We start from the raw sequence: 20,293 nt of genomic DNA on the forward strand, positions 1-20,293 counted from the left end.
TATGTATCAATAGCTAAATAAATCTTTATTCTAAATTAACTGATTTAAATAAATATTTTAGCATGTAACGAATTTTTCCAATCTCTGAGCCTTCCTCAATTCTCATTGGAAAGTAAAAAAAATTCAAAGCTTTGAGAGCTTGAAAATTTAAGCTATGAATAGATTATTTTAAGCTCAAAGAGCTTAAACATTATATTGTATATTGTATATAAGAGTGAAGCTCAATGCTTATTTCAAAAGTAAAGTTTGCAATTATATTGCATCTTGTGACATACACGCTATATTTCATATTAGCTTAATGAAAATCTAAGTCGAGATACGATTCTCACAGAGTTAATATGAAATAAACATTAGTATCAGATTGATGAACGTCAGCTTGTTCATAAAAAACTGCATTATCTTACTTCGATTGGTTAAGGTAGTACCACAGATACCATAAGTATCAAATGTCAAATACCAAGTTTCTTTTGATTTAGTTAGTTGATTTACTTATGTAACTTGCATTGGAGAAAAAAAAACAGAAATAATTTTTGATAATTTTTTTTTTTTAATTAATACTTACAAATGCTCTAAAACTGAACTTTCAATTATGAAAACGATTTAATACGTTATTTATTTTCATTACCTAAATTTTTATAGAAATCTGAACGGTACTTTTTGTAAAATATAATAAAATCTATGATTTCTCATAAATATCAATGATAAATACAAACATTTTTTTATGTTAATATCTTTTTTCTGGTTTTCTGCAATTTTTGCAAAATTTAACAGGTTCATTATCTCATTTGTCATTATAATGTACTAGTATGCCAAGTTTCATTTAATACTGAACGGTCATTCTATAACCGAAGGTACTACCTTAAGTCAAGATCTCCTAAGGTTATCTATTGAAGTATCACATTTAACTTAAGAACATATAGGACAGAGAATATTCAAATTTTGGACAAAATACTGAGACGCTTTTTGACCAAGTAATTTTTGAATAAAAAATCATTAAACTTGGCAGGAGTATGTTAAGGTTGCACGGACAGTACCCCGTAAGTCATAATAGAATCTAAATTTTTTTTTCATCAAAATTAAAAATTTGAATACGAAAATTCATTACTATAATTTAACCGTTACCTTACATTATTATTAATTAAAATAATTAAATAATTTCATTAACAAAAACAATAAATAGTCAACGTTTGACTCAAGTATTTTTCCACAAAACTCAGACTTGGCAACACCGCGAATAACAGCTGTTTATATTTATCTAGCTGTGTAGTGTTGAGTTGAAAAACATAACCCATAAATATACACAGGAATTATTAAAATTCAAAATTCGCGCGTTCTGTTCTGTGCAATGTTGCCAGACTGCACTGATTCACGTGGTTTATTTATTTTTAAATATGTCGGCCTGAAATTTTCGTGAATTTCTCATCTTTTGCATTAAAATATCTTTAAAAGCTTTCGTCAGAAAATTATCATTTTATTTTTAACGTATTCTACGAAAGTTGATTGACTGAAATACAAGTTTTTTGTTTTTTAATCTTCCTATGAGGTAGTCAAATAAATCGATATATGTGCAATCCGCCAATAGTCTCTATAGGCTAGATGTTAAATTTCAATTTTTTAATAATTTATTAAAGGATAACCTTTCGTCAGATCTAATCCAAAAAATTAATTTAGACGTATGAGATAGCAATTCATAACATATCAAAAAATTAGCTTGTGATATTCACAAGTGCATGAGTGTCCGAACAACCTTAATTATAGTCTTTCGTAAATTGATTCTTTTATTTTTAAATTTACTCATTGAAAAAAAATAACAAAATGATAAATAAATAGGTAGAGTTCGCGCGTAAAACTGCCTTATCTCCGGGCCCATCACATATTTAAGTAAATAAACTTTACTATGAAGAAATTAATAATAAACTTACAGCCAATATAATCTTCGAAATTGATTTATTTTTTTGGTTAATCTTTACTTTAGTTTAGATTACTTATAAGACAGAATTATTAAAATGCAGCTAGGTTTGGATAGAAAACTAATTATCAACAAAAAATTTCATTTACTATAGTTTAATTTTTTTGAACAGTGTTTGGAGTATTAACAGTCAGCCTGATAACCTCCAGTGCATTTTTATGTGTTTCAAATAAACAATCCGATACATTCAATTGGAATTTTTATCACTAGTCCAGACTGAATTACCGACAACAGACTATACTGCATGCTCTTAAATAGACAATAATGCATGTAAATAGAAATCTCCTACTTTCTCAACTTAAGTTTCAATGTTTTACTTCATTGTCTACTAATATATCAAATGGATCACATTAAATTTTTTTTTCACACTTCATAACGCAAAAGGTTTAAGGTTGTGCGTTGCTCTCAATTTGACAAGAAATTTTTATAATTTCAATTACCTCTACAATATTTATATTCAAAACTGGCCACTCCCGGGAAAAAATGATCAGACATGAACAGGCATGAGTTTTCAGGCCTGATCAGACATGAAAAATGACCATGCCTGATCAGGCATGAATTGACCTGGTCAGTCCTGATCAGACATGGTCAGGTCTGAAAGCCCATTGTTACTTTTAATTAATTATTTTGCTTAATTTTATGGATATAGTACTTGATAGTCATACAAAATTCTCTATAATGAATTAAAATAAAAAAAAAATGATTACATATATTTGTACGGCTGAAACACCAGCAGTCACCCATCCAACTACTAACCACGCTCAATGCTGTTTAACTTTAGTGATATCCGTGTGCCTTGAAGTTCTCGCCTGCTGTGCTGCTATCTTATGTGACATCAATTGGTTATGAAGTACATAACGTATCAAATAAGTTTATCATAAATATAACACAAAAATTGATTTTATAATATATTTTGATGGTCCTAATTTATTTATTTAACCGAATCTCATTATAAAATCACATTTATTTAAATAATAAAATAAGTAATGATTTTATAATGATTTAAATATTGAGCAGGAGCAGAACAGATCAAAACATCTCATAGGAAATGTAACAATTTTTTTATTTCAAAATTATTTAAACGTAATGATAAAAATAATTTTGCACATTTTAAGATGAACAAAAAATTTTTTTTCGTCAAAGAAAATATTTTGATCACATCTCTGACTATGCAAGTATGATCAGATCTATCCCGGAAAAAAATGATCAGACCTGACCATGCCTGTTCATGTATGATCAGGCCTGAAATTAGACATGGTCATGCCTGCCTATGCCTGCTCATGTCTGTTCATATCTGAAGGGTTAAATACGCTCAGGTCTGATCATGTCTGATCAGACCTGTCCATGTCTGAAGGGTTAAATACGCTCATGTCTGTTTATATCTGATCAGGCCTGTCCATGCCTGTTCATGTCTGAAGCGTTAAATACACTCAGGCCTAATCATACCTGTTCATGTCTGTTCATGCCTGTCCATCCCTGTTCATGTCTGAACCGTTAAATACGCTCAGGCCCGATCATAACTGTCCATGCCTGTTCATGCTAAGGACCAAATATGCTAAGAAAAAATTTTTGAATATGTTCAGTGTATGTACATTAATTTCGATTAATAAATTTGTATCTTATCAATAAACGGTATATTTTATTATTCAATAAATAATAGTATTTTGATTATAATTAAAAACCTACCGTAGGGTAAATTTAATTAACTTTTCTAGGCATGGACAGTCATGAACAAGCCTGAGCATATGTAATGCTTCAAACATGAACAGGCATGAACAGGCCTGAGCATATTTCCCGCTTCGGACATGAACAGGCATGGACAGGCCTGATCAGACATGAACAGTGTAACGGGTATTTTTCCAGTAATATAAATAAACCAATTAATCCCCGGCTCGGAATTTTCTCGCCGGAGTCCAGGGTCTTTTCAGGGATAACTTATGTAATTTTTAAAAGAAATTTGAGCCTGAATATAATTGGAACACTATTTCTTTTTATTTAAGACAACAAATATCAAAAGCTTAAGTGATAATATGTACAAAATTTTATGTCAAAATTAACAATATTCAAACATAACCCGCACACACCGTTTGTTTTTCCGTTTTCGGTGCCACCTGGTGGCTAAACTCTGTCTACTACCTTTACAAAGTAGTATTCCTACCGACGGTTACACCCTATATCGCGGCCCTACTTACCCCTAATCCCGTTCGGGTGCTTGGAAAGCAACCCTTTCCGGCCCTACTTTCCCCTAATCCCGTTTGGGTGCTTGGAAAGCAACTCTTTTCAGCCCTACTTACCCCTAATCCCGATTGGGTGCTTGGAAAGCAACCCTTTCCGGCCCTACTTTCCCCTAATCCCGTTCGGGTGCTTGGGAAGCAACCCTTCCTAGCTACGCGGTGGCCAAATTTCCTCCAAATGGTCAAGTCAGCACTTACCTGGTTCCTGGTCGGAGACGAGGTAAGAGTTCCTTGGTAATCTTCCTGGTGAATGGTCTTCTACTAGGAAGGTTTTTACCACTGGGAAACTTGGTTGTTTTTTTTCCGTCAATAAAAATTGCTTTTAACAATTTTTTGACTAGTCTTGCCAAGCGAGAATTTCTCGCCACCTAGTGGCATATTTAAAACTACATAAATCGGAAAAATCTTCTGAGTTCTTTTCCGATTTATTCAAAAATGAATTTGATTTTACCGAAATATCTGTTAACAGATTCACTCATTACATATTTTTTTTTTTAACAGATTTTATTTCCATACTAATCCTGGTCGGGATTTAGAAAAAATAATTATTTCTCAAATAATTATTCTTTCCGATTTATTATTTTCGCCCAAAATAATTATTTCACAATAATTGTTTTGATGATTTAATATTTTTACCAATAAATTGTTCAATTTTAATTGTCAGGTAAATGTAAGTAAAATAATTTTTGTTCTTCTATAGAACAAAAATTTCCGTTACCGTGATCGGCTTTTAACATTTCTCAAACTATACTCTACCAGCGACAAGTTTTTGGCTATTACGCCACCTGTCGAGTGCCATTGAACTACACTTTTCAAACAGTCATTCACATAATTAATTTTACAACTGATTATTTTCCAGAACTAAATGATTAGATCATAAACAACGCAACAATAATTTTATGAATATAAATATTTTGTTTATTAACTGAATAATAAAAAATTAACCAGATAAAAAAAATAGAACAAGTTAAAAATTTAAACAAATCCGTAATTCCAGTTAGGCTCAAAAATAAATTCCACTTAGGTAGATAAAATTATTTAAACAAAAAGCTTACACGCGTAAATAATTATAATTAAGACTCTGTCTTTTTTTTTTTTTTTTTTTTAAACAAATAATAAATAATTGGTAATTTAATATAAGAAACGACGTAAATTAATAGTTTAAATAATAGATGAACTAAGTAAACCGTAATAAGAATAATAATACCTATCTGAACAAAAATACAATTATAAACATTTAATACGAAAATATATTCTCGCCGGTTCCGGCCGGCTTAGTATCAGGCGAACATGAGCTTGGAAGAGTAGGTATTCCTACTGCCGCTCCGCCGTCTCGCTCGCACCTTCGTTCTCGCCGCCTCGCCCGCTGTCTTGCTCGCACTCATACTCATGACCATCATAACAGCCATGAGCGTATTTAACCTTTCAGACATGAACAGGTATGGACAGGCCTGATCAGACATGAATAGGCCTGATCAGACCTGAGCGTATTTAACCCTTCAGGCATGAACAGGTCTGATCAGACATGAACAGACCTGTTCAGGGCTGAGCATATTTGACGCTTCATACATGAGCAGACATGAACAGGCATAAACAGGCATGGACAGGCATGATCATATCTAATTTCATGCCTGATCATTCATAAATAGGCATGATCAGGTTTAATTTCAGGCCTGATCATACATGAACAGGCACGGTCAAGTCTGATCATTTTTTCCCGGGCTTCGGTTACAGTCGACTCTCTCTCTCTTGATCTCCACACGGAAAAAATGAAACCCGACTGGTTCGTTTTCGGCACCAGACTCAGTCGTGTGCAAGAAAAAATGGAAGAAAAATTAGTTTACACCAGACTGAGTCGTGTGCACACCCGAATGAGTCTAGTGCAGCACAGGACAGTCAGAATTGCTTAAGGTTACAATTCTACCTTAAATATGATTTGACAGTTCAACAAAACATTTCATTTAATGAAAAAACAGATCAAAAAAATAAAGTAATTTATTTACATGTCTTCTGTATGTAATCAATCTAGCTACCAAAATAGTTGATGTACGATTTGCGAGTGAGGAGAAGTGTCTTTTTTTTTTGTGTTAGCTTTAAAATCATTTTGAGTATAGCACTTTATTAAAAATGACCGTCCAATTTAATGTCGTTCAACTACTCGTGTAACAATCGCCAGACTTACAACTTCACCAATGACTGGTCGATGAATGGTTTACAGTGGTTGGCTAATGATCGAAATGCCAGCTCAATAATTGACTGATCAAAGAGTAGCAATGGTTGGCCGATAACCGAGTTACATTAGCGTGTCACGAATGTTAGATTAATAGTCCATATGTATTAGAGAAATCGCCTGGTTAATATTTATCGTAATGTAAAATAGTTATTTTCGATACGTATGCGCAAAGATAGTTATTCTGGTAAGTTTGAAGTAACGTCACGAGGCTGAGATTATGGGCGCATTCTCAACAAAACCGAGTACGTTATTATCGGTCGAGCGAAGCGAGACCAGATATTACGTACGAGCCTATACAGCGGCCTATACAGTGAGTTTCAACTATATAACAGTCGAATATATAACTATAGAAAGCTTTAATGTATATCAATGTTTTGATCGATCGAAATTGTTGCAGAAAATTCTAGAATGATCCAGAAATTTCTAGGAAGATCTGGGAAATTCTAAAATCTACGTTTAGATTCTAATCGAATGATAATGTTCTACAAAATTCTAGAATGACTCAGAAATATCTAGAATGATCGGGGAAATTTTACAATGATATAGGAAATTTCAAAATCTACGTTTAGATTCTGATCGAATGAGAATGTTCTAGATAATCCTAAAATAATCTGGAAAGTTCTAAAAACTACGTTTGGATTCTGATCGAATGAGAATGTTTTAGAAAATTCTAGAATGGTCTGGGAAGTTCTAAAATGTACGTTTAGATTCTGATTGAATGAGAGTGATTTAGAAAATTCTAGAATGATCTAGAATAAATAACTCCGAGTAAACTAGAAAGCTTTAAAATCAATGTCAACATCTTATCGGTCAAAAATATGCTGGATTGTTTTACTAACTTTTAAAACATCCCAAAAAATTCTAATAACAACAAATAACTGTACTATTAAAAATGACCCAGCGAAGCGGGTGTTCACGGCTAGTAAAATATCAATCTTTTGTAGATTTTATTTGCTTTCTTTTATATTTTGACAGCTATTAAAGCAATGTTTATAAAACAATACATGTACTCTACAAGCTTCTAGTAATTGATTTCAATATTTCTTAGCCGTCGATTACTAATTAAAAACTAATTTTTAATCAACTTAAAAAAAATAAATTCTGTTATTAGAACGAGTGTAAATATCCGGAAAAGTTCTGTGCATGTTATCACTCTTAATCAGAGCATTTGTTAATAAACTTTAAAATAATTTATTTTTTTTTTTTAATTTATTAATTTTTACTTCTTTTTTATGCCCGCCCCGACCAGCAAAGCCTCGGCTTTGCAAAAGTCGGCCGGTGTCCCTCTCACGCCCGGCAAAACCTCGTCTTCACCTCGGTTTTGCACAATCCCTTCCACGGGGTTGCAAGAAAAAAAATTAGTAAAACGGTTCACCCTAAAGGCCATCCCTGCAACTTCCCGCTAATTCCATACTTGGGCGCTTAAAATTGTACTTATGATGTTTTTGAGATTTCTGAGCTCAAAATATAATTTATGTGATATTTTGAGGCCGCTGAGGTCAAAGAGATAGTATTTATATGCATTTGAGCTCTTCGAGCTCAAAAGTCTGATAGAAGTTTCATAGAACACTACTTTTGGAATTTTCAAACCGCAATAACTTTTGAATAGATCGACCGATTTTCACGAGGTTGGCGGCATTCGACGCAGTTTTATCAGCCTCGTAAAAAATTTTCAGATTTTAATTGATCGAACCAAAAATTTCAGAGTAATTTCGAAAAAACACTTTTTTTGGTTTTCTTTCGTTCACGATATCTCTCGAACGAATTAACCGATTTCGACCAGCTTGGTGGCGATCGACGTGGTCCGAATCGGTCCAAATTATACTCAAAATTTAAGTTTAGCCAAGCCCTTTCAAATGGCACCAACCGCGATAAAATCGGATGAGCCGTTCAAAAGTTATAAGCGGTTCACATACTTTCACACACACACACACATACAGACACCGTAACAACCTCGCGGGAGTCGTCAGGGAAGTTTCCTATGACCTGCAAACGTCGAGATCTGATGAAAACTCAATTTTTGCAAAACGGGGTGAAAACAATAACTTCCCGATTTTTGAAAATCTTCGATTTTCTCAGCGGGAAGTTAATAGTATACAACCCACAACCAGAATGTTGGATGCCCTGACGTATGGGATATGATAGCCGAGGCTACGCCTTAGAACAAAATTGAATTTTTTATGCTCCCTTACGGCATCTATAACGTGATAAAATGCAGACAACTTTTCCATGGAATTAAAAAAATCGACAAACCCATGATTGTCCCAGAAAGAACTGTTCAGCTACCCCTAAGAATGAAAATTGACCAAAATCAGAAGAAAAAATATCAAAATTTCTACAAAATCATCGAAGCTTGTAATTTGTCGTAATACGCAAACATCTACCCTACCCAATTAAAATAATCGACAGACTCCTAACTGCCCCAGAAGCTACTGTTTAGCCGTTTAGCTATTCCTAAGACTGAAAATTGGCTTAAAAATCCTAAAAACATTTTTAAAATTGTCCGTTGATACTGGAGATATTTTATATTACACTAATAGAAGGATTTGTTTATAGTTAAAAATATTTGTTGATATTTAACAAATGAATATCAGATTTATTAAATACAAACAAATCATTTTAAATACTAAGAAATATTTGTTTAATACTAAAAAGTGGTCTCTAATAAATGATTTGTTAACTATTAACAAATATTTTTTGGTACAAATAAATCCGTCTATCAGTGTACGCGGACAACTACTCCACATAATTAAAAAAAAAAAAAAAAAACAGGCCCCTAACTACCTATTTTAATTGGAAACCTGCGTCGAATAATGCCAATAAGTACATCAAAATCGAACAATTCGTTCGTAAGTTATAACTGTCGAAAAATTTTGAAATAATCGTTTTTTTCATGTAATTTTTTAATTTTTGAGCTTAAAGAGCTCAAAAATCATCCACTTGGAAAATTTTCAATCGTTCCTAGTTTAAAAAAACGGGAAGTTACAGGGATGGCCTTTTATTGAACAAAAAATTTAATTTCAAATTCCAGCTTGAATAACGAATTTGATAAATTTTGAAAAAATGCTCTTACAAACAATGTAAATACATGCCATTATCATTTTGAAAAATTTTAATCGATATTTTCATGAAGATATCGATTGTTGAAGTTTTCAATTGTCGGATGTCAGATGAATTTACACTCATATTTTTTAAACAATTAAAGAACAGTAAAAATACAATTTTCTGACGAAAATCGCTTTTCAACGTTAATAAATTTAACATATATTGTAGTTTTTTCAAGTTTTTCGTAATTTTGTTGATAAAATAAAAGTTATGATCTATAGAAAAATCAAATTTTTCAACGGACCAAAAAAAAATTAAATCTATAGCGAAAAAAACAAGAATTTTATTTCGACTTCAACTTTAACTTTGAATAAGTTTCTAAGGAGTGTATTAAAAAGTCAGCAACACTATTTATTCACTATAAGTACACTTTAGGATTTTCTAAAATTTTCTAGCTTCATGTTTTCAATAACACTCTTTTTGTCTCTATTTTATACTTGTTATTATTTGACATTAAAAATTGTTTATGTTTATTTTTTCAGTAATTCTTGTAATTTCGGATTACAAGAGTCGTGCAGAATTTTTCAGTTACTCTTTTTGTTCACCAGCCTTTTTTCAACCCTGCTCTCACTTGCATATAGAGAAAGAATAGTGTGCGGACGACACTTCATTAAAGCGACGCGACAACGATTTTCTTTCCGCTTGGTCTCACGCGTTTGTTATATATAGCATACAGTAGAAACAAAAAGTATGAGAAAATTAAATAAGAGAAAGAGCGAAAACGTCACTTGGTTGTCCGCAATTATATCCAAGCTTCACATAAATTTACGACTATTTCTTATATTATGTGATACCCAAGAATTTTTCTTGTTTTTTTTTTTTTTTTTTCAATTCGTGTCTTTTTTCCTTTTTTATATTTTATAATTTTCTGTTGTCACATTGCTATTGTACGTTTGTCTGACACTAGTATTCCTTTTTTACTGTCAGCCTGTCTGACTGTATTTCGTTTTTACTACTGTTCGCTCTTAATCTCACTAAAATTTTCGTTTCCGTTGACCTATTGAAATACTATCGACAAATATAGAATTATAAAATTCTACGACGGATTTTTTCATAAATTTAGTTTAGTTTAAATTAGTTTATTAACAAACTATGCCAAGGCTGATGCCGAATGGCAAAGAGAAAATATACATAAGAATTTTTACATTATTGTGCAGTTTAAACTATAAACATTTAGAATATTTTACATAAGAATATTTTTGGATAGATAATATTAAATTTATATAAAATTATGATTGAGTATAAAAATTTAATTTATAATGAATTAACCAATAATTTTAAGAATCTTTGATATAACAATAAAAACAGATAAGAAAATTTGCGTTATAAAGAAGCTATATCATGAAAGTTTACTAAGAGTTTGAAGACTAATAATATAGAAATAAGAAAATTGACTAATAGTTTATGATCAAACATCAAAATTGAATAAATAATCAAACGTTTTATTTTTAAAATTAAATTTATTTCTGAATTGTTCATGTAAAGCATTTAAAATTGAATATCTTAACAACTGCTATAAAATTTGAAATAAATTATATCATCATAATTTAATGATGAGTTTTTTTTTAAAATACATAAACATTTCATGGCCTCGTATAAACATTAGGGTGTTTAAAAAAAAAAAAAAAAAAATTTTTTTTTTTTAATGGTGTTGAAAAGTTGAAAGTACATTTAAAAACAAAAATTTTGGCGCCTATTAGAGCCCTTAATATTAATATTAAGGTTTGCCTCAATTCATTTGTAATTTTTCTATTTAAATAACACGAGAAAACTTTTTTTTTATTTTTGAATTTTAATTACTTCGGAATGGCTTGTTTACGCAAAATCTTAGAGCGAGGTCTTATAGGAAATTTCACGTTCTACAAAAAACGTTTGAAGGTAAAAGTTCCTCAGATCAACCGTTTCAAAGATATTTGCAATCAAAAATAACACCAATCAAAAATTTAAAATATTTTCCAATAAAATTGCAAAAAAATATCATACTTTATATTGATATTGTTTTTTTTTGTAAAATCAATTGAATTCTGTTAATTTGAGATTTTAATTTTTTTTTTGCTTATTTACTCCATACGTAACTCACAAAAAGTACAAATACATAAATATAAAGGTTAAAATTATCAAACAAATGATTTTTGGGTCTCTTTTATAACAAATTTATTTTATTTTCTACCAAATGCTAATAAATTCTATTAAACAATGAATTCTTTATAACAAAAAACAATATTTAACAACAATTCATAAAATTTTTTCTAACTTGAAAATACTATAGTTTTATAAAATTATTTTTATTGCAATTAGGATATCGTTTTCTGTGTTCTGTCACTACTTGCAATAAATACTGAAGCTGTTCTTCATTTTTCGTTAAGCATCGATTATGCTGCTCTATCAATGCCACGCCGCGTTCTGCTACATCATTTACAACTTGAAGTTTCTCAAAATACTCTAAGTTTCTTTTGTAATTTAGATTCTGAGGCCACAAAGTTACATCCTCATCAATGAAATCATACGACAAATCAAACGATTTAAACAGATTTATCGATCTCATAGATACAAATTGACTAAGATCTTTATTTAATAATGACTCTAAATTTTTCTTATCAATTATAAAACGACTCGTTGTAGTTTCATTGGTTTCACAGTTTTTTAAAGCATGAACTATTCTTCTTTTTGTTTCAACTGAAACAGTTTCGTCAAAGAGAGATAAAACAGATAACTCGTTATTTAAATACCACAAGTGATCGGCTAATTTTTCTGAGCATGCCCGTGAAATAGTATTATTAAATTTTTTATATGAAATTAATTCTTTAATTAAAGTTAAATCATTATTAGGTGCTGTTATAGCGCACGGCGCAGTATACCAAGCTTTTAAATATAATATTATGATAAATAAACTAAGTTCTCGTAATCCAGCTATTTCTGATTTAGTAAGATGAAATTCATTTCTAAATAAAAAAATTTTTAAACTATATATTGCTTTAGCCATCCACCTTGCATGATGGACGGCTCCAGGACGCTTAAATGTAATATTTGTGGTAGTAGCACTCAAAAATATCGATGATAATTGCAGGAGTTCACGGTAATCGTCACGACAATGATCCATCTACAAAAAAAGTTCAAAGTCAAAATAAAATTAATTACATTGCAACCTCAAAGTAAAGAACATTGATTATTATCAACTGATGTGAAGTAAAAGTTACAAAATATTTTACAAATGCAATTGTAATCGTTAATGATGATTAAGAGTGTAATAATCATGTGAAATTGATTTCCAATATTTTTATTTACAACGGGGTTAATTATTAAGTGTAAAATGGATGATTATACGGAACTTCATAAATTTTCATGTTTCACTTTAACATCAGTTGATAATTCTTTAGCGCTGGATTAAAAAATTTTACTTCTATTTGATTATTAACGAATTTCAAAATTTCATCTTTGATTGGTATTATAACTTCCAAAATTTCTTGGTCATAAATACCAGCCGTAAAGTTTGATTGATCAATTTCATCCCACTTCTTTTTAAATCTCTGAGAAATTGGAACGTTTGGGCCAGATGAAGCAGGCCAGTATATTTCAAATGCACTTCGAAGAACAATTTCAAAAATATGATATCGACATGGCAAGTATAACGGTTGTCGATTCAGAGCCTTTTCTACTAATACACACGCACCATTTCTGATTCCTGTAAAAATAAAATAAGAATTTAGCATTTAATATTACTATAACTAAACGCTTTATATATTAATATTTAATAAGTAATTTACCCGTATTTGACGCTGTAGTATCAGAACACAATGCTTCGATGTCATCAGTATTAATATTCCATTGTTTTACTGTTGTAATAATAGCTGAAGCTTGATTTTGTCCAGTTCCAGATTCTAGTTTGGGGACTCCTAACAGTTGAAATTTACCTGATGATGATAAAATAATAGGAAGCCGGTCAACTTGTTCTATACCTATAATATCTGACAACAGTTTTCCATCAAAATGTAGCACATAATTATCAGTTTCCAAATTAGTTTTCAGATTTAACGTCGCTACTTTGCGAAATTTTTCCCGTGCTCGGTGAATAGTCAAATGACTGAAGTTTACGCTTGCACAATCAATATTTAGGCTAGATAATAAAGCAGCAAAAATGTAAGTCACCGACCTACTACTCACATTAGCTCTATCCAAAGCCGTAGCAAGTTCTGGTGTCATTAGATCAATTTTAGGAACTTGTTGTTTTGAAATTTCATCTTCATAATCAGAGATTATACGAGATGTATTACTTTCCAACGATTTCTGGGATAACTTAGATGTTTGACTTGATATTTCATGATTAACAACATTATCAGTCTCAACTGTACAAGAATAGTCAACATTGTCATTACCGAACTTTCCGACATCAAATGTACCACTATCATTATTGTTATTATAATTGATATCAATGTTCTCTTCATTATTGTTATCACTATTACTGTAGTTATTATTTTCATCGCTTACATCAACATCCATATCTTCAACATCTTCTGGAATTGGTTGAGAATTATATGAAATAAAACCACGTCGAATGGAAGATTTTTGTCAGTAAATTTAGCACATCAGCATGAGCTATATCAAATAGTTTATTTAATTCGTCCCGAAAAAGGGACTCATTTTTTTTTTTGAGATTTTAACTTTTTTCTCTTACAGTTTTTTTGTAAATTCCTCCATCGATTGTGTTTTGAGGTTAGTTTTAAAAAAGCAGATCTTTTCTCTCTTGTCGGGATTTGTGCCACACACCAAATTTCGAAAACTTTGTCGACGGTGGTTGATATGCTTTCTTTCACTGAAAAATTTTTCGTTTTGAGATAATAAAATAAAAGTGACATAACCTCTTTCAATGAAGGTAATTTTTTTCCATCAAATTCACTTAATACATCACCAATCAAGTACACTGTTTTCACCATTGTGATCATAAAATTTATAACTTATATATTTTAATTATAAGCAAATTAAATTAATAATATAACGAATTTAAATAACAATCAGTATCAATAAAGAAAGACAATGACGAGAAGATAGAACAAAGCATTGAAAGCAGAGCAACAAAGAGAAATTGGTACTGAACGACCAAGCTTACCAACACAGAGCTTACTAACTACATTACTCAAATCAAACGAATATACTACTTTTATCGTCGGAGCTGAATAAAGCTCATTCAATATTTTTTAAATGAAAAAAATTAATCAAATTTTATAGTTGACTAGCTGTTACCCGCCCGCTCCGCTGGGCACTTAATACAGTTGTATTTTGAGATCTAGAATTGAAATTCAATTGAAGTATTGTTCTGACTTGCACAGATTCAAAATTCTATCGGATTGGCCTGTACCTTTTATCCATGTCATAATTCTAGCGAATATCCATTGTAACTTTCAATGTGCAATCACTATAACATTCCCGTGGCTATCTCCAAAAATGAATAATCATTTTTGGATTTACGATTTTAATTTTTGATTTTACGAAATCTCTTAAAATGAATAGCCAAATTTTTTTTCCACATCTCAAGTGTTTAGAAAATGTTTTCATTTTAATCTGTTACATTCCCGCGATCCCGTAATAAGAACAATTCATTGGTTATGTAATCAGCAAAAATGAAATGTATGCAAAATACTTAGTCCGTTGACTATATAGCTACATGTAAAGTTAAATTTTAGAAACCTTACAATGACTTTTTCGCCGCTGCCAAAGAGACGATTGTGGTAAGAAAATATAATTATTAAAAAAGGAAAATATTTTAATCCGTTGACCTTGGAGGCCATCCCTGTAATTACCTGTTTCTCTTAAGATTCTATCAAATTTTATATCTCTAGGAAATATATTTGAAGAATATGAATTTTTTGACAACTATCACTCCCGCACTCTTATGTGAGAGAGAAATTTCGTAAGATCCTATTCGAAATGATTTTTACATTAAAAATAATATATTCCAACAAAACTTCGAGTCCATAGAAAATATTGTTTTGAAAAGAAAGATTTTCATTGTTAACGCTTCCGCAGTCCCTTTGGGATTGGAATTTGATAAAATTCATTCTTAGCTGAACTCGACATGATACATGAAGACTCCCACCAAATTTGAAGTCTGTCGAAGTTACAGTTTGGAAATTAAAATTTTAGATTTTAACACCCACCCCCGCAATTCCTATCAGAAGTAAACTTTATTGAAATCCATTTTGAGATGATCTCTACAGGAGAAATAACAGATTTCTACCAAATTTAGAGTTTTCAGAAGCTATATTTTGGAAATGAACATTTTTTATTGTCAACACCCACCCCGCGATCCTTATTGGAGGTGATTCGTTGTAAAATCCGTTCTTAGATCATTTCCATATCACATACAGAAGACTCCTATCAAATTTAAAGTCTATAGCAGCTATAGCTTTGAAATTAAAAATTTTAATTGTTAATACCCACCCCCGCAAACCCCTGTGGGGTGAGCTATCGTAAAATTCGTTCCTATATTATTTCTACATCTCTTACAGAAAATTCCTACCCAGTTTGGAGTCTATTGGAGCTATAGTTTGAAAACGGGAATTTTTTATTGTTAACGCCCTCGCAATCCTCTTTGGGGTAGGATATCGTAAAATTCGTTCATAAATTATTTTTACATCACGTACAGAAATTTCCTATAAAATTTGGAATCTGTAGGAGCTATAGCTTGAAAATTACAAATTACAAAGGAATATTCCTACCAAATTTCAAGTCAATCGACCTAATAGTTTCTGAGATTTCGTGATGAGTGAGTTAAAAAATGGGATTTCCTATATATATATAGATTCACAAATATAGGTATACAAATACATAGAGTGATAATATAATGGTACATGATCATCTATTAGGGCTTTTACCTTATATAAAAATTTTTAATTTTTTTTATATTTAATGCCTTCTTATTATCCTTTAGGAATTGAATTTTATAATTTTTTAATTAACGCCCACGCAAGGATTTGTGAGGGTGGCATTTCATAAAATTCATTCTTTACAGCTCAAAAACTCCAAAAAAATCAATCTGGCCAAGTTTCAATCCTTTAGCTGCTATTGATTAAAAAGTACAATTTCTTTTAATTTTACGCCCACGCACGGACATGTGGGGGTAGAATTTAATGAAATTTATTCTTAACAGCTCAAAAACGCCAAAAAAGCATTCTGGCCATGTTTCAAAGTATTAATAGCTATAGATTGAAATTTACGAATTTTTTCTTAATTTGACGCCCACGCACGGGCACGCCAGGGGGGTGGAATGTCACAGAATTCGTTTTTAAAAAATTTCTAAATGTAATTTGAAACATTCTGACCAAGTTTTGAACTATTAAAAGCCATAATTGAAAAATATGAATTTTTTTTCGTGAACACCCCCGCAACCCCCCTTGTGGGTGGAATTTCGTGAAATCCGTTCTTAGCTGACCTCTACTTGGCAAAAGGAATATTCCTGCCAAATTTAAAGTCTCTAGGTCTTATAGTTCCAGAGATATCGTGATGAGTGACTATCTATAGAAAGTCTCCTATATATATATATAGATTGAATTGATTTAATATATTTATAATTTTTTTAACATTTTTAATAAAATACAATGATGAGTGTTTGTTTAGTTAGTGTGATCAGGAACTTTACATTTTCATCTTACAAAAATTTATAAACTTTATGAAATATAAAATTAATCTATATATAAAGGAGACTTTCTATAGATATAAATAGTCACTCATCACGATATCTCTGGAACTATAAGACCTAGAGACATTTAAATTTGGCAGGAATATTCCTTTTGCCAAGTAGAGGTCAGCTAAGAACGGATTTCACGAAATTCCACCCACAAGGGGGGTTGCGGGGGTGTTCACGAAAAAAAATTTATATTTTTCAATTATGGCTTTTAATAGTTCAAAACTTGGTCAGAATGTTTCAAATTACATTTAGAAATTTTTTAAAAACGAATTCTGTGACATTCCACCCCCCTGGCGTGCCCGTGCGTGGGCGTCAAATTAAGAAAAAATTCGTAAATTTCAATCTATAGCTATCAATACTTTGAAACATGGCCAGAATGCTTTTTTGGCGTTTTTGAGCTGTTAAGAATAAATTTCATTAAATTCTACCCTCACATGTCCGTGCGTGGGCGTAAAATTAAAAGAAATTGTACCTTTTAATCTATAGCAGCTAAAGGATTGAAACTTGGCCAGATTGATTTTTTTGGAGTTTTTGAGCTGTAAAGAATGAATTTTATGAAATGCCACCCTCACAAATCCTTGCGTGGGCGTTAATTAAAAAATTATAAAATTCAATTCCTAAAGGATAATAAGAAGGCATTAAATATAAAAAAAATTAAAAATCTATATATATATATAGGAGACTTTCTATAGATATAGATAGTCACTCATCACGATATCTCTGGAACCATAAGGCGTAGCGACTTGAAATTTGGTAGGAATATTCCTTTCGCCGAGTAGAGGTCAGCTAAGCACGGATTTTACGAAATTCCACCCACAAGGGGGGTTGCGGGGGCGTTAACAATAGAAAATTCCCATTTTTAACCTATAGCTCCTATCGACTTCAAATTTGGTAGGAATCTCCTATATGTGATGTAGAAATGATCTAAGAGCGGATTTTACGACAATCTACTCCCAATATGGATTGCGGGGGTGCACAGTAAAAAATTTTTCGTCAAATTTAACACAAAAATTTGTGTTGATGATTTTTTTTACACAATTTGTGTTGAATCAACACTCTATTGTATTGAATCAACATACTAAAATGTTAATTTCTACACACTAAAATGTTAAATTCTACACAAACATTTTTACACTTTACACAATGACGAAAAATTTTTTACTGTGTGGACGTTAAAAATGAAAATTAAAAATTTCCGACTTCTAGCTCCTACAGACTCCTAATTTTGTATGAATTTTGTGTAAGTGATGTAAAAATAATTTATGAACCAATTTTACGATATCCCACTCCACAGAGGAGTGCGGGGGTGGGTCTTAACAATGAAAATTTTAAATTTCCGAGCTGTAGCTCCTATAGACTCCAAATTTGGTAAGAATCTGTTCTATGGGATGTAGAAATGATTCAAGAGCGGATTTAATGACAGCCTACCCCCAATGTGGATTGCGGGGGTGGGCGTTAACAATGTGTTATGTAAAAAATATTTAATTTAGGATAATTAATTAATTTTACATTTAAAATATTTAATGTGTTTAAGTATTTGGTCCTAGCGTGTTAGGCTAATAGACCGGGAACTTCCGAGTTTAATTTATTGAGAATGATAGGTTTGTTTGAATAAATTGATGTAGTTGAATAATTTTAATACATATATTGTTTAAGTCCAAAATTAATATCATTAGTTAAGTTTACAATTATTACAATTATTACACAGTGATTGAAGTTAACTTTTCTTTCATATAACAATTTTACAATATTACTAAATTCACAAATATTAATAATTTAAAACATACCTGATAAAAATTGATGAACCTTGTTGATTTAATTTGATTTAGTTGGTTTCACTTTACGATTTTACTTTACCTTTACAAATGATTTACTTTCTATACAAAAGATTTACACGTGGTCTATTGAGACTTATTTAAACTATGTACGATGTTAACACTAGGACGTCAGGACAACGAGAGAGATTTTTTTGGTGACAATTGCGAGGTATCGAATTTTAGGGCGTTACTAATTTCCACTCATTGGGGGAAACAAATGTCCAATTATTTGTCTATTTTCTTGGGCCCTTACCCTCTCTCTTAAATTTGTCTAAAAATGTTGCATGAGTCCCTCTACTTGGGTCAGAGTGCAACATGCTTTCTCACTTACTCTTATGTTCTATTATTCATCTATGTGTTTGTGTATACGTAAGCGCATTTACGCATAGACAAAGACATACATTTGTACTGTCTACATTAATTTATTTATTTAAATCGTATGAATAAATATGTACTTGAAACTAACATCTCTTACGTTTTCTTAAATTTAATTATTTATTTGTAGAAATATTTCTGTTTTATCGTGTTAATAATTTGTTGTATTATTTTAGAATTTAATTGTTTATTATTTGTCTATTGTAAATTATTTAACTTTCAAGTTTTATTTTTTTATTTGTTTCTCATTTCATATTTAATTTTTGTTGTCTAAAAATTATTTCAGAAAGTGCATTATTAAAATTTATTTCGATTTTTGTCTCAACACTAAAATTTTGTAATTAAATTATTCTAAAATCTTTTGGTTTAAAATAAATCTTTTTATCTAATGTTCTTTATCTTTAAGTATTTCTTATTTTGAGTTTAAGTGAGTTAGCTTACGTATAACAAAACTCCCATTTATCTATTTAATCTCTTAAATATACCTGGGCTCCAGACTAATTACGGAAATTTCCCTGGGCCTTTTGTAAAAATCGAACGAGACACTTAATGACCGCACTCGAATTATCTTTTACAATCGTTAAAATTTAAATAAAATCATACTCGATTTTTTTTTTATTAATAAATATTATACTCGATTTTTATAGTTAATAAATATGTAAAGAAAAATTTCTTTACATAACAAATGAAAATTTTAAATTTCTGAGCTACAGCTCCGACAGACTCATAATTTTGTATGAATTTTCTGTAAGTAATGTAAAAATAATTTATGAACGAATTTTACGATATCCCTCCCCACAGGGGGGTGCGGGGGTGGGTTTTAACAATTAAAATTTTAAATTTTCGAGCTGTAGCTCCTATAAGCTCCAAATTTGAAAA

The 20,293-nt window shown here is 30.8% G+C and overlaps 1 protein-coding gene across 4 annotated transcripts in view; it reads left to right on the forward strand.

The window, feature by feature from the left end:
- Positions 1–20,293, forward strand: part of LOC123269442 (hemicentin-2) — a 593,151-nt gene that overhangs the window by 381,142 nt on the left and 191,716 nt on the right. The window lies entirely within an intron of this gene.

The sequence above is a fragment of the Cotesia glomerata genome, linkage group LG7 (assembly GCF_020080835.1).
Source record: "Cotesia glomerata isolate CgM1 linkage group LG7, MPM_Cglom_v2.3, whole genome shotgun sequence".
NCBI lineage: Eukaryota > Metazoa > Arthropoda > Insecta > Hymenoptera > Braconidae > Cotesia > Cotesia glomerata.